General features: G+C 43.5%; 1 protein-coding gene across 1 annotated transcript in view; it reads right to left on the reverse strand.

Moving 5' to 3' along the window:
* The window catches only part of SERPINE2 (serpin family E member 2), a 97,530-nt gene extending 92,067 nt beyond the window's left edge, over window positions 1-5,463 (reverse strand). Inside the window, exon 1 of the mRNA XM_044291878.1 lies at window positions 5,364-5,463. The gene's annotated coding sequence lies outside the window, so the exon portion shown is untranslated. The remainder of the gene's footprint in view (window positions 1-5,363) is intronic.
* Between the last annotated feature and the right edge of the window lie 8,931 nt (window positions 5,464-14,394).

The following is a 14,394-nucleotide window of genomic DNA, read 5'->3' on the forward strand; positions in this document are numbered from 1 at the left end:
AATCGGTGGGGATCCTACCACTAGGATCCCCATCGATCATGAGAACAGAGACTCCATACCTCGTGGAGCCGCGCCCCCCCCCCCCCCCCCCAAAAAAAAAAAATGAATAAATAAACAGAGCAGCTGATAGGACGTGCACATAATTGCTCCGTAGATGAGGATAATTGCACATAACCAAAATAACCTTTTAATTGTTATTGCAATTTACACAACAGTATTCGGTCCATGAAATCCAATCCAAGTGAGAGCAGTATTTCCCGGGCGGAGGACTGCTTATGTGACATTTTAATGCTTTATAATGCTGTGGGTTCCTGCCCGACCTCGTATCCACTGTACTGTACTAACATACTGCCGTGAGTACAGCAGAATTCACAGCATTATAAATCATTAGGTAGGTTGCCTGCCCATGTTGCAGATTACGTGCGGATTCTCTTGTGAAAAAAGAGTAATACAGTCCCAGTGTATGAGACAAATTGGTGCACAGGTGTGCATGTGGCCTTATACAGTGTTCAGCCTGGGAAATCGTGTTCTCACACGAAGCGAATTACACGGACTGAACAGATTTGTGTGAAACTGCCCTTAGTGACCACACATGTTCCTGGCTGTACATATGCATTTGTTCATTGGGTGATCCCATCTTTTACGCAGCACAAACTCATTGTGTCACGCTGTGTAAACCGGGATCTGCCGCCAGCAAACAATAGCTTGTCCCCATACAGAGGGGAAAACTGCCGCATACACACACCGCTCTCCACAACAATAGGGAACTAATGGCCTGTGCAATAGGGCCATTTTGCTAGCGCCATATCATGACTTTTTGTAGCACTACCGATTCAACTATGAAGTGACAGCTGCAGTTCACAGGTACACAATAGGTTGTATGCAATTTCGTGCACGGCAGCTGTCACGCAATAGTTAAAAACCAAGCAAGTTCTTGCTAAAAAGTGTGCTATATAGTATATTTTCTGCCAGTGTGTCTATCTAAAATACACAACAGCGCATGGATTTAGATGAGGATTATGTTGTATGTCTGCACCAGATTTGCTGCCAATATTACCCTATGCATTGCAAAGGTTGAAATCCGCAGAATAAACTCACTTTGTCACATTGACATGTACATTCAGCATAAGTCTAGAACATCCAGAATTGTACAATTGTTTTATTAACAGTTTTCAATAATTTATTATTATTCATTATCTTATTCATTATTCATGATATTTGGAACCAAAAGAATTCTCTGCCACTATAGAAGCAGTTTCATTTTTCCCTTCTGTAATTCAGTTACAGCTGTAGAATGGGGATTGGCAACTTTTGGGGGAGGTGGATACTTTCCCCTACATAAAAAACTGATGATATGCATCTTTTAGAAAACTATTAATGTTCTACTGTAAATGCAAAATGTGTGTTATATACAATGTATAGTGTACATTACATATTCTATTGTGCCCCTGCGCTGGCACAGCACCTTGTGATCTGTGTTATAGTGGGTTGGTGAGCCGCAGTACATGGTGACCAGTGATGGCCAGTTCGCATTGTTTGCCCGCGAACACATGCGGGCTGCCATCTTTTCTCACAAGTCCAGCGAGGCATAGGTAAGCCCTTACCTGTGTCTGTGCCGCCAGCCGGTCTGAAAACAAATGCGGTCAGCGGGAGCAGGCAGTTCCAAGAACAGCCCGATGTAGGCCCCCGGTGGCTCTCGCTGACCGCACTTGTTTTCAGACCAGCTGACGCACAGGCACAGGTAAGGGCTTACCTGTGCCTCGCCGGACTTGTGAAAAAAGATGGCAGCCGGCATATGTTCGCGGGCAAACAATGCAAACTGGCCATCACTGATGGTGACACAGTCAGAGTGGCTGGAAGCGGTGCCAACATCAGCGTAGGCCCAGGAGGAACCCGACACAGGTGTGAGTTGTGGTGCTGGAATGCTACTCTGCAACTTTGGTAGGAGAAGGCAGAAAAGAGATGACTTATGGACAGTATTTGGAGAGAGTAGGAAGGGTGTGTGTGGTGGAGACATGTTGTTGGTCTGAGGGAAAGAGTAGAGCTGACCTTCTGCAAGTAGACTGGTAAAGAACTGTAGGATGAGCTTGCTGTCCCACTTAAGATAAGTCGCCGGAAATGCCTGCCAGATCTGGCAATCTGCATGCAAATGGACATTTTTACGGATCTGGCATTGCAGTATTTTTAATGCCAGATCCAGCACTAATACATTTCAATATAAATTAATGATCCAGCATTCCGCCAACTGATGAAGAATTTTGGACGGAGATAATACCACAGCATGCTGCGGTATTTCCTCCGTCCAAAACGCCGTTCAGTGACTGAACTGAAGACATCCTGAATGGGTCACTCTCCATTCAGAATGCATAGGGATAAAACTGATCAGTTATTTTCCGGTATTGAGCCCCTATGACAGAACGCAGTGCCGGAAAAGAAAAACGCTAGTGTGAAAGTACCCTTAAAGTAATGTCCTCCCAAAGAGCTACAGCAGCCACTTTAGGCACACCCTGACCCTCAAAGGATTTTGAGCTGCAATACTAGAAACAACCCACGGACAGGGAAAAAAGGCAACTACCACTTTAACCTTACAGTGCCTCTCTATCTTTGCAACAAATCATTTGTGCCTCCTTGTAAAGATGTCTGTTAGCTACTACATTCTGTGTCCATTCTTAAAGTGGAACCCTTTAAGTACCACAGAGTCCTCCATAGGGGCAGTCTTTCTTTGCAGCAGCTCAGGTCTCTGACCAATGCCTGATTCACACATCAGTCAATAACAGATGTGTGCTGTCCATGTTCTCCATGGACCGCACACTTACCAATTGACTTTAATGTTTATTCACATATCCCTGATTTTCCACTCACCGTTAGTCAGCGGAAAAACCACAGAGACTAGTCCATGATGCGGACCTGCGGGTCTGTAAAAAACCACTGACTCAACATGGAAGGCATCGGTGTTCTCTTACTGTTTTTCCTGGACCAGGAGATGCTCTAGAAATTAATTTTAGGGTCCATTCACACATCCACAATTCCGTTCCGCATTTTGCAGAACGGAATTGTGGACCCATTCATTTCCATGGGGCCGCACAATGTACTGCTCGGATCCGGAAATGCGGACCCGCACTTCCGGGTTCACATTTCCGTTCCTGAAAAAAATAGAACATGTCCTTTTCTTGTCCGCAATTTGCAGACAAGATTAGGTATATTCTATTATAGTGCCGGCGATGTGCTGTCCACAAAATGCGGAACGCACATTGCCGATGTCCGTGTTTTGCGGATCCATGGATCTGCAAAACACACACGGATGTGTGAATGGACCCTTAATCTGAGCAGTGTCCATGGAATACAGATGACAAGCGGAGAGTAAAAAATGTACACACAGACATAACATGGATTCTTCACGGATGAACCACTGACCATCTTGTCACAGATGTGTTAATAAGGCCTCATAGAGGGGAGACCCAAGCAGAGTTTACCCCATTTATGCCTTCTATGAACCTTGTTAGGACAAGGTTTGCCCTAATGATGCTTCTTTCAGTTATTTCAAAAAACCATCAGCTGCCAGATGAGGAAATGGGACCAGACTCATTCAGGACTCCATGACGAGCGCTCCAGTCACAGCCCAGCAACATAGGTCATAAGATAGGACATCCTCCAATGTGCTCCGGAAAGCTTGTGCTTTATATTACTGCTCATTGCTTCAGTTAGTAAGAATTAACTGACTCAGACAAACTTTGGCACACTGTTCTACGTCTCTATCTGGTTGAAAATCAGATGGGAGAGTGCTCAGTCCCCCCTTAAGGTGCCTGCGCACGGGCGAGGGTTTAGAAATCTATCTAGAAATATCCGTGCAGAGTTTCACACAGAGAAAAAAAGCAACAAAGTGAACATGAGATTTGTCTGATCTCATTTACTTTGCAGGTACTGTATTAGGCCTCATGCACACGAACGTTGTTTGCTTCCGCGTCCGTTTCCGCGGAAAACGGTTCGCGGACCCATTCAAGTCAATGGGACCGCTAAAAAACGCGGAGGCACACAAGATTGTCATCCGCGTCCCCGTCCGTTTTATTCCTATCATTTGCATTTCAAACCTTTCTTAGACTTTTCTTTTACATTCCTTTATGTCTGGTGGTCCTCCAAAAATAAAAGAAGACACACGGAAACGGATCACGGAACAACGGAACCCAATTTTGCGGAACAGAACACAACAACGGTCGTGTGCATGAGGCCTTAGGCATTATGCATTTGCCGTATCCTTTTTGCAGTCTGCAAATCATGGATCCGCAAGGTACAAATGCCATCTGTGTTGCATCTCCATTTTCTGCAGACCCATTGACTTCGATAGGTCTGCGGTCTGCATTTTTCAGACAAGAATAGGACCATTCTCTATTTTCTTTGCGGAACGGACCTACGGGTGCGGAAAGCACGCCGATCGATCATATGGTACAAAAATTGTACTTTATATTTGGAAGTGGTTCCCAATACCGAGTCTTGCTATGGGGCTCCATGATTTCTATGTACCCACCTGGGCAGGACCACACATGGATGTGCTTTGTACACTTTTGCGCCTTTCTTGACAGTTGACATTTTTTAAAAAGTTCTTAGGTGAATCAGTGTTGTAAAATGCACCGGATTTATTAACAGCCAGGCAACTAATGGGTTGAGCCAAATGTATATTTTTAGGAAACAAATGCTATATCTCCCCTTGTATGTCCATGTTTGATGTGCTTGGAAAATACAGAAATACAGGCTTTGGTGGGACAGCGACTAATTACTGTGCTTCTCAATCTCAATACATTTATAGATTTGCGTTAGTCATTCAAAGTACAGCAGTTATGTGCGAGTCTATGCTCCAGACGGCATAATGAGAGTTCTCAGCTCATCTAATAACAGGTCAGTGTAGACATTTGATATTGCAATTGAAACCTAAAACCTCAGCTGCAGGACTACGCACCTTTCTACCAAATATTTCCACAAACTAATCACCCCCAAATAATGGATAATAATTATTGCAGACTACCACAGAACCTTTCACTGTGCGACACACAGATATAAAAGAGCTGAAATTGTCCTTTCTGGACATCGCTGCATAAAGGTTTCCCTGTGGTCCTATGTAAAAGTACAAATAATACCATAATGCAATAGAAACAAACATGTAAAGTCAGCTCTATTGTGTCCGTTAATAGGGTTCCTAAATATCGATCAAGAGAATAGCTCACAGAGAAAAGAAATAAGTATTACTTGATCAATTAAATGGTTAAAGCGAAGGTGCCTTCCAAGACATCTCACAGATGAGAGCCCTGACTGCACACAGCATTCTCCCGCATCCTACACACAGGCAGCAACTTGAAAAGCCCCCTCCTCACCTCCTGCTTGTGCTGTGGTCTGTCTCCTGTGCTGTCTGGCTGCAATTGTTGCCTTCAACTGATGCTTCTCTTGTGCTTCTCCTCCAGTTATCCACTTTCTGCCTCCTCCTCCTCCTCCTCCGCCTCCTCTAGCTTATTCAGTCCACCCACCCTGCCTTTCCTTCTCTGACACAACCATCTACTGTTTTAACTTGAAGACCTTTGTAAGGATGGGAACTCGAACATTTTGTAATCTTTTTTGTTAACAGGTACATAAAAATTTAATATTTTGGGTAAATTATACATGTAATGAAATAACAGTGCCTGTGTCCGAGTTACATTTTATAAAGTAGAAAGAATAAGCCCAGGCAGGACGTAACTAGAAAAGGCTGAGTCCAATACCAAATTTTTGAATAATCCCCCCCCCCCAAAGCAATTTCCTCACAACCCTCCCTCCCACAGCTAGTCAAGACAGCCCAAGCTTGCAATAGAAGCCCCCCCACCACTCAAATAGTAGTTATGCCCCCTTAGTGCCCCCACACCGTGAAATGCCCCGTTAATGCCCTCACACAGTAGTTATGCCCTCATAGTGCCACCACACAGTAACTATGCCAACTTAATGCCCCCACACAGTAGTTATGCCCCCCGAGTGCCCACACACAGTAGTTATGCCCCCCTAGTGCCCCTACACAGTAGAATTATCCCACCCACCCTCCCTTTTCTGGTGAAGCCCCACCCACCTTCTCCTAAGTCACACCCCTTTTTTAGAGCATCTGTCAGCAGATTTCTAATTATTAAACTGGCTGACCTGTTACATGTGCACTTGGCAGCAGAAGGCATTGGGCCCATGTTCATATGAGAAAAATGATGTTCTATATATGCAAATGAGTCACTCGGAGAAACGGGGACATTGACATAACGCCTGGAGACTCTGCTCTCTCTGCAACTGCTGCACCCACTGGACATTGATTGACAGGGCCAGTCGTGATGACATTTGGAATGCATGGCCCTCCTGGGGATGATAAAGGGTGTAGCGGGTGGAGTTTTCAGTCCAGTGAATGGTATAGTAGGCGTTTACATTTTTGCCTGATCTTGCAGTTCACAGCCCTAAGGGTCCATTCACACGTCCGTTGTGTATTGCGGATCCGCAATACACCGGGCCGGCACCCCTATAAAAATGCCTATTCTTGTCTGCTATTGCGGACAAGAATAGGACATGTTCTATTTTATTCGGGAGCCGCGGACCGTAAGATCGCTGTCTGCATCTCTTCCAGCCCCATTGAAAATTAATGGGTCCGGATCCGTCCTGCCTATTTATGGAACAGATCTAGACCCATTCTACGGATGTGTGAATGGTCCCTTCACCTAGAAGTTTGGATTGTAAACAATTGAGCTCAACAGGAGCATGGAGATTGAACTGAAGACTTAGAAAAAGTTGACAGGTATACTATTATGCTCTGTAGAAGACTAGAGCAGGTTTACACCATTAAATGATATTGTTTAGGATCTTGCGCAACCCCTTTAAGAACAGCATATTATACAGTACATCAGTCTTATGCCTTATTCACACATCAATGTTTTGATCAGTGATTTCCATCAAGGATTGTGAGCCAAAACCAGGACTGGAGCCTCCACAGAGATAAGGAATAAGGGAAAGATTTGCACCTGTTCTATATTTAGAAATGCACCTGGTTTTGGTTTAAAATCACTGATGGAAATCACTGACCAAACACTGACTGTGTGAATAAGGCATTACGCTTCTTACACACATCAGTGAATCACGGACAGCACATGTATCGATTGACTTTAATGTATGTATTTAGACATCAATGGTTTTCCATGGACCATGGGTCCATCTTAACACAGCCGAAACGTGTCCTATTTTTGTCCCTCATGCACATTAATCTATGGGTCCATAAAAACCATGGAAAAACATGAATGCTATCCATGTTTAGTGATTTCCAAGGGTTGTTGCTATACTATACTTTGGGAGTTCTGTACACCAGAAAATGAAAGCTACACCAGCAGGAAGTTGGCACATATGTCAGTTGTATTATGTACCGGTTTTTGAGTGCACATATTGCATATTGTGCCCACCCATGGCCTGTTCCCTCCCACAGAGAGCGGTGGTAAAGTGAAAAAGTTGCACATTTTGCCTCAAAATAGTACTTGTGACAAAAATTTGTGACTCTTGTACACTAGTTTTGGAATATTCAAATAAATTGCCCAAGTATTCTTCAAAAAGTCCATAATTTTAAATCTCAGTTTTTGCATTTTAGTTTTTTACTCCCTGCCTTCCTAGACCCATAACTTTTTTTTATTTTTCTGTTCACTTAGACTTATAAAGGCTTGTTTTTTGTGTACAAGTTGCACTTTCTAAATTCACCATTTAATACTGCATATGATATACTGGGGAGCTGGAAAACAAATTCAAATAGGGTGGAATTGGAAAAACAAAACACTACTGCACCATAGTTTTATGGGTTTCATTTCTACGTCGTTCCTTATGAGGTAAAACTGACCTCTTCTCTCAATTCTCCACGTCAGTGTGATTAGGGCAATACTACATTTATATAGTTTTTTGTGTGTCCTTAACACTGGAAAAGACATGACTTTGGAAAACAATATTTTTTTCTTTCCATCGCCATATTCTGACCTCCATAACTTTTTTACATTTCCATCTATGGCGCTATGTAGGGGAGCTCATTTTTCTGTGGGATTATCTGTAGTTTTTAATGATTCTATTTTGAAATTTGTATTACTTTTTGATAAGTTTTCAAATTTTTGGGGAGGTGAATTGACAAATAAACTCAGCCATTTAGATTTTTTTAATGTAACGATGTTCACTATACAGGATAAATAGGTTTATGTTTTCATAGTTAAGGTGTTTGGGGATGCAGCAGTGCATACGATCTCTGCATGGGGAAGTTGTTCGGGCCCCAGGAGTGTAGAGCTTTTAGGAAAAGCAGCTTCAGATGCTGTGAACACAATTGACCACAAAAGGGTTAAATGCCTGCAATCAGCATTATGGCCGATCACAGACATTAGCCCCATGTCTGCTGAGCGAAACAGCAGGCACCCGGCAGCTATGGTGCCCATCCCCCTCTGAAAAGTGTGCCTTCTTTAAAGAGACAACAAGCTTCACACATGTTTGGCACATGTTATCAAGTACTTAAAGGGATATTTCTATTTCTCTATTCCTAAATCATAGCTGAGATCACATTACACATTGCACAGATATACAGAAATAACTCCCATTTAAGTAAATACAAGCTATGGAAACATCACAATCCAATGAGCGGGTTCCATAATTCCAGCCATCCCTTTGTTAGGCTAAGATCACAATTTAGTTATTTGGTCGGTTATTTCCACCAGTTATTGTAAGCCAAACCAGGAGTGAAGCCTACACAGAGATAAGGTATAATGGAAAGATCTATGTTTTTGACCTGCACCAGTTTTGGCTCACAACCACTGATGGAAATAATTGACCAAATAACTGAAGTGTTAACTCAGCCTTACTCTGTTGGCCCATGTCCACTGCTGCTCCGCTGTCGCCCTCTATTTAAGTAGCTGTAGGCTTACTCTAGAGTTGAGTAAATTTCTTTAAATTTGTTTCATCTTTGAATCACCAAATTTTTCCCAAAATTTGTCTCGGGTACAAATCAATTCTGCCCAAATCAAACATGTGCAATGAGCAGGACACTGGTACAGTGGGTCAGCTATGCAGTGGGTCAGTATATATGTATAGTAGTTCGTGACGCCAATTGCAGCTTGCACAGGTACTGTAGCAGGGCCCTTTAAGATGTTATAACTCACGTTCCAGGTGGGGGATAATGTCTCTGTATAGCAGATATGGTAGTGTCGACGGTGTCTCCTACCTTGGTACGGCTGGACTCCTGGATCCTGGCTCACTTGCAATAAAATTGAGTGTGGTCAGTAGGAGTTATTGAGGAATAATTGAGATCCAGACAGGAGATAGAATCCAACTTGTCTTTCCTTAATGGCAACAGATATCCATACAAGTTACAGCAATAGTCTTTTGGGTCCCAGCAGGTATTGGCAATATGTGGCAGGAATGTATATCTATTCTGCTTCATGTCATGTGCCTAGTGAATCTGGCAGGTATTTATCTTCTGCTCTGTCCGTCTTCTGCTTGTAATGGGCCTGACTAGCTGAGGAGGTATTTGGCTTCTCCTAGACTCTGGATTAGTACTCACAGGACTGCTCGCAGGGAATGCCTTCCTGGAGATCTGAAGTTCTGGAGGTTGTTGCTTGCTTGTCACCAGCTGAGGTAGATGACTCAGGCTGGGAAGATGGATCCTTGGCCTCAGCCGAGGCTGGATCCTAGGTTGGGATCCCTGTTTCTGGGAGCTCCTACTAACACAGCCTTCCCCAGGCAGGGGGCTGGTACACACTAACTAGAACTTCCTTCTCCTCCTCATAAGACAGGACATGGGAACATCCCACTTCTGCTCACACAGGGGAGACTAGACTGGAATGGAATATTCCAGGCTAGGTATACTAAACTGGCTGTGGACTGCTAAACATATTGCTGCCACCTGCTGGCGGACAGGGAAATGACAGCATAATATATCACACAGGCCTGGAAAATACATATAATGATGAAAATGCAACGTTAGATTACACAAGATGGCAATAAATATACGCTTGACATGTTGTAGCAGGGAGACAGAGTTTAGTGACATACTCTGGGATGTTACATATGCTCCAATTGAAAATTGGTATATAACACTGTGAGGTCTCCAAGACCTCATATTTATTCTCTAAGCCTGGGAGAGAGAGAGAAACCCATGCTTAAAGTGTTTATCCAACCCCTATAATGACCTGGCACCTCCGACGATGGGGGAAGAAGCCTATAGCAGGCCGCGATGGGGACAAGACTCACTAGCGTCACCCACAATGCTAGGGAAGCTTGTCCCTGTTGCGGCCTGCTTTTGGCTGCTCACCAATCCCCACACACATGCACCGGATGTTTTGGTCCACGCAATGGGGAAATGCAGCAGCGGCCATGCAGGGATCAGGGAAGGGGAGTGGGGTAAGTATAACCTATATGAGGTGCCTGGGCATTGGGTTGGATAACTTCTTTAATACTTCTCTGAGTGAGATATGCAAGCCAGTTTTCATTCTAAAAGAACAAGGGTACTGAGTGTCTCAAAAGAAAATTGCCCTGGGTAGCTGAGTAGCCTTGGGAGTATTGTTCAGGGTGCTGTTTCTCATTAGGGAGATGACCTAGTATGCACAAAGAGTGGAAAAGCAGAGGTGAATTCAGCACTCGGTTAAAAATCAATGCTTTATTGGAACTCAGAACATATAAAAAAAAGTTTAAAACATAGCAGCGCTTATGCGTTTCAGGTAGAGATACCATTGCTATTATTATATTGGTTATCACATCCACATAATTTATATCTTGTGTAGGATGTTTATTGTGGTACTTGTGGTCCGCTGCAGGCATCCTCCACTGTATGCATTTTTGCTGGGGATCACCATTAGCAACGGGCCTCAAGTGCAGGAATTTCTCCCCTGTATATATATGCACAACTGCATATGGGTTTGAGCACTTCCTGCCTGTTTAACACCACGCCATTTTTTCTGTTGGTTTGTATATAGAGATGCCTGGAGGTGTATAAACTCCAATTTAAATGTGCCTGTTTTCCATCCATAGGCTACATTTAGGTGCACCTGCGAGGGCTGGGCCATATCAGCCAGTCTTGAGTGGGACTCGCAGACTCCTCCCTCCTCCCATTGCAAGCATGGTTACATGCTGGAGGTAACTGGTGAGTTGTCTGCGAGTTGGACCTCAAGCTCCTGTAATTCACCCACTGATCCCTGGTATTGCCCATACGGCACAGGTAGGTAAGTGTTAGGACCCGAGCTACTTGAGAAACCTTGGCGCGGTGATCAGGCTCAGACATGTCCTCCATAGTAGGATATGTTGGCTAATCTCTCAATTTTAACATTAGTTTGAAGGTTTAGTAAGTCCGCAGAGTGCACCTGTCCTTTCTATTATTATATTGTTATATTGGTTATCACATCCACATAATTGTGTAGGATGTTTATTGTGGTACTTGTGGTCCGCTGCGAGCAACCTCCACTGTAGGCATTTTTGCTGGGGAAAGTCATTAGCAACAGGCTACAAGTGCAGGATTTGCTCCCCTGTATACACAGTATATGCACAACTGCATATGGGTTTGAGAATTTCCTGCCTGTTTAACGCCACACCATTTTTGATGTTTGTTTGTATATAGAGATACCCTTAGCATAGCATAGCATACAGTGTATAAAATGTAGCTAGGTTAGATACCTAAGCAAACAAGCAAGTAAGGCTACTTTCACACTCGCGTTTGTGAGATCCATTCAGGGCTCCCACAAGCGGTCCAAAACGGATCAGTTTTGCCCTAATGCATTTTAAATGGAAAAGGATCCGCTCAGAATGCATCAGTTTTCCTCCGCTCAATCTCCATTCCGCTGAGCCAAACTGATCCGTCCTGGCACACAATGTAAGTCATGGGGACGGATCCGTTTTCTCTGACACAATCTGGCACAATAGAAAACGGATCTGTCTCCCATTGACTTTCAATGGAGTTCATGACGGATATGTCTTGGCTATGTTACAGATTATACAAACGGATCCATTCATGACGGATGCATGCAGTTGTATTATTGTAACAGATTCGTTTTTGCAGATCCATGACAGATCCGCCCAAAACGTGAGTGTGAAAGTTGCCTAATAAGTAAAACCAGAATTTGATTGCAATAATCTCCATTCAAATAAACCAAGCAAAATGTAACTACCATAGCGGGAGACCATGCGACTGCTTTGTGGCCCAGGGCATGAGAGGGCCCAGTTTATCTAATATTCTACTGGAGGTCAAAACTTGGTCAGGACTCTAGCCTCTAAAGGAACAACTTTTAGCAAATGAGGCAGTGGATAAATGGCCCAAGGGTGATTGAAAAGAGTTTAGGCAGAAACCCTTCTGTCCTATGTGGGGGGTCTGGTTTGATCCTTGCTATGGGGCCCTTACTTCTCTATGTACACCAATGATAGCAGTCATTAAATACCTGGATATACAGTATATGAAACAAGTGAATAGGCAAATAAAAGTATGAAAAAAAGAGGGGGGGAAACATGAAAAGTGAACAGACATTAGTAAAAATCAGTTTTTAGGTTCACTCCATGAGGGGAGCGGCTTCCAAATAGTTAGTATCCAATAAGCCTCACGACAGCTTTCCTCCAGTTCCCTTTATGCCTAGGTTAGTTCACCCTTTCAATAACTTTTACTTGAAAAGTACATGTGTCACTTTGATAACAATTCACAAAGTGCACTGCCAAGAAAAATAAAACACACCATAGAAATGTCAGTTTTAGTTCCCTGGAAGCAGAAACCTCAGAAGGATATTCAGACACCTCTGATTCAGGTGCTTCTGTAACATCCCAGAGTTATGTTACTAAACTCTTTTACCCCGCTACAACCTGTTAAGTGTATCTGCATTGCCATCCTGTGTAATTTAACATCACATTCTCACAAATGTGCATTTTCTAAGCCTGTTACATGTATTTGCTGTAATTTCCATGTACACCAGCAGGTGGCAGCAGTGTGTTTAGCTAGTTCTTAGTTCAGTTTAGTGTTTCTAAACTGGAATAGTACATTCCAGTTTAGCTCCCCCTCTATGAGCAGAAGTGGGCTGTCCCATGTGGGGAGGAAAGGAAGTTATAGTTAGAGTGTGCCAGCCACCCCTGCTAGGGGAAGGCTGTGCTGGTAGGAGTTCCCAGTTCTAGGGATCCCAACCCAGGATAGAGTCTCAGCTGAGACCAAAGATCTTCATGCCTAGTCTGAGCCTTCAGCCTCAGCTGGTTGACAAGCAAGCAGCATCTCCACAACTCCAGGAAGAGCCATTCCCTGTGAGCATAACTGTGAGTAACCATCCAGTCAGTCCCCAACACAGCAGAAGATAGACAGAGCAGAAGAGATAGATTCCTGCCATAGTCTCCAGGCACATGATAGAAGCAGAAGAGATATTGATCCCTGCCACATATTGCCAATACCTGCTGGGACCCAAGACTATTGCTGTACCTCATATGGATTAATGCTGCCTCCAGTAAAGACAAGTTGAATTATATCCCAAGTCTGGATCTCATTTACTGCTACCAAATCCCTCAATTACTCATACTAGCAACACTCATTTATTACAAGTGAGCCAGGATCCAGGAGTCCAGCCGTACCCAGGTAGGAGACACCGTTGACACAATTACTACTACCACACAGAGACATTACCCCACTCTGGCATTCCTAACCTGGTACGTGAGTTGCAACACCTTAAAAGGCGCTGTGACTGTACCGTGCGCACGCTGCAATTGGCGTCACGAACAAAAACTATAGACTTCTATACCCATATCCGGACCCACTTTTTTTCCACTCACATAGCCATATAAGGGCTTGTTTTTTTGGTGGACAAGTTGTACTTTCTAATGTCACCATTTAATATTGGGTAGAATGTAGTGGGACAAAAAATTCCAAATGGGTTGGAATGTTCATTCTCAGTATGAATCCCACAATACCACATATGCATAGTTTTTTTTGCGTTTTGATACTGAAAACAAAATTTTCAACATTTTGTTCCCTTTGTTGTCATTTTTCCCTACAACTTTTTGTTGTGTGCAGATCTGTATGCAGGCTAATTTTTGCAGGGCAATCTGTAGGAGGGTGATTTAAATTTTTATTTTTTTGTATATTTTTTTTTACACTTTTTTATAGTTCTCATTGGGAACTATAACAAGCAATCTTTAGATGGCTATTCTCATATTATGATTTCACTAGTTTCCTATGGAGCCCTACTACATGCAGGGGCTCCATAGGAAACACTGCGCATCAGCCTCCTGTCATTCTCTATAACTGGGGCTGCTGCACACAAGCTGCAGCTCCTCTGATCACCACATGAGGGAGCCCGGAGTATTAATGAAAGCATGCGCTTCTGGTAATACAGGCGCTTAGATGCCATGGTGTGGTTTGACTACAGCATCTGAGAAGTTAAA

The sequence above is a fragment of the Bufo gargarizans genome, chromosome 4 (genome assembly GCF_014858855.1).
Source record: "Bufo gargarizans isolate SCDJY-AF-19 chromosome 4, ASM1485885v1, whole genome shotgun sequence".
Taxonomy (NCBI): Eukaryota; Metazoa; Chordata; class Amphibia; order Anura; family Bufonidae; genus Bufo; species Bufo gargarizans.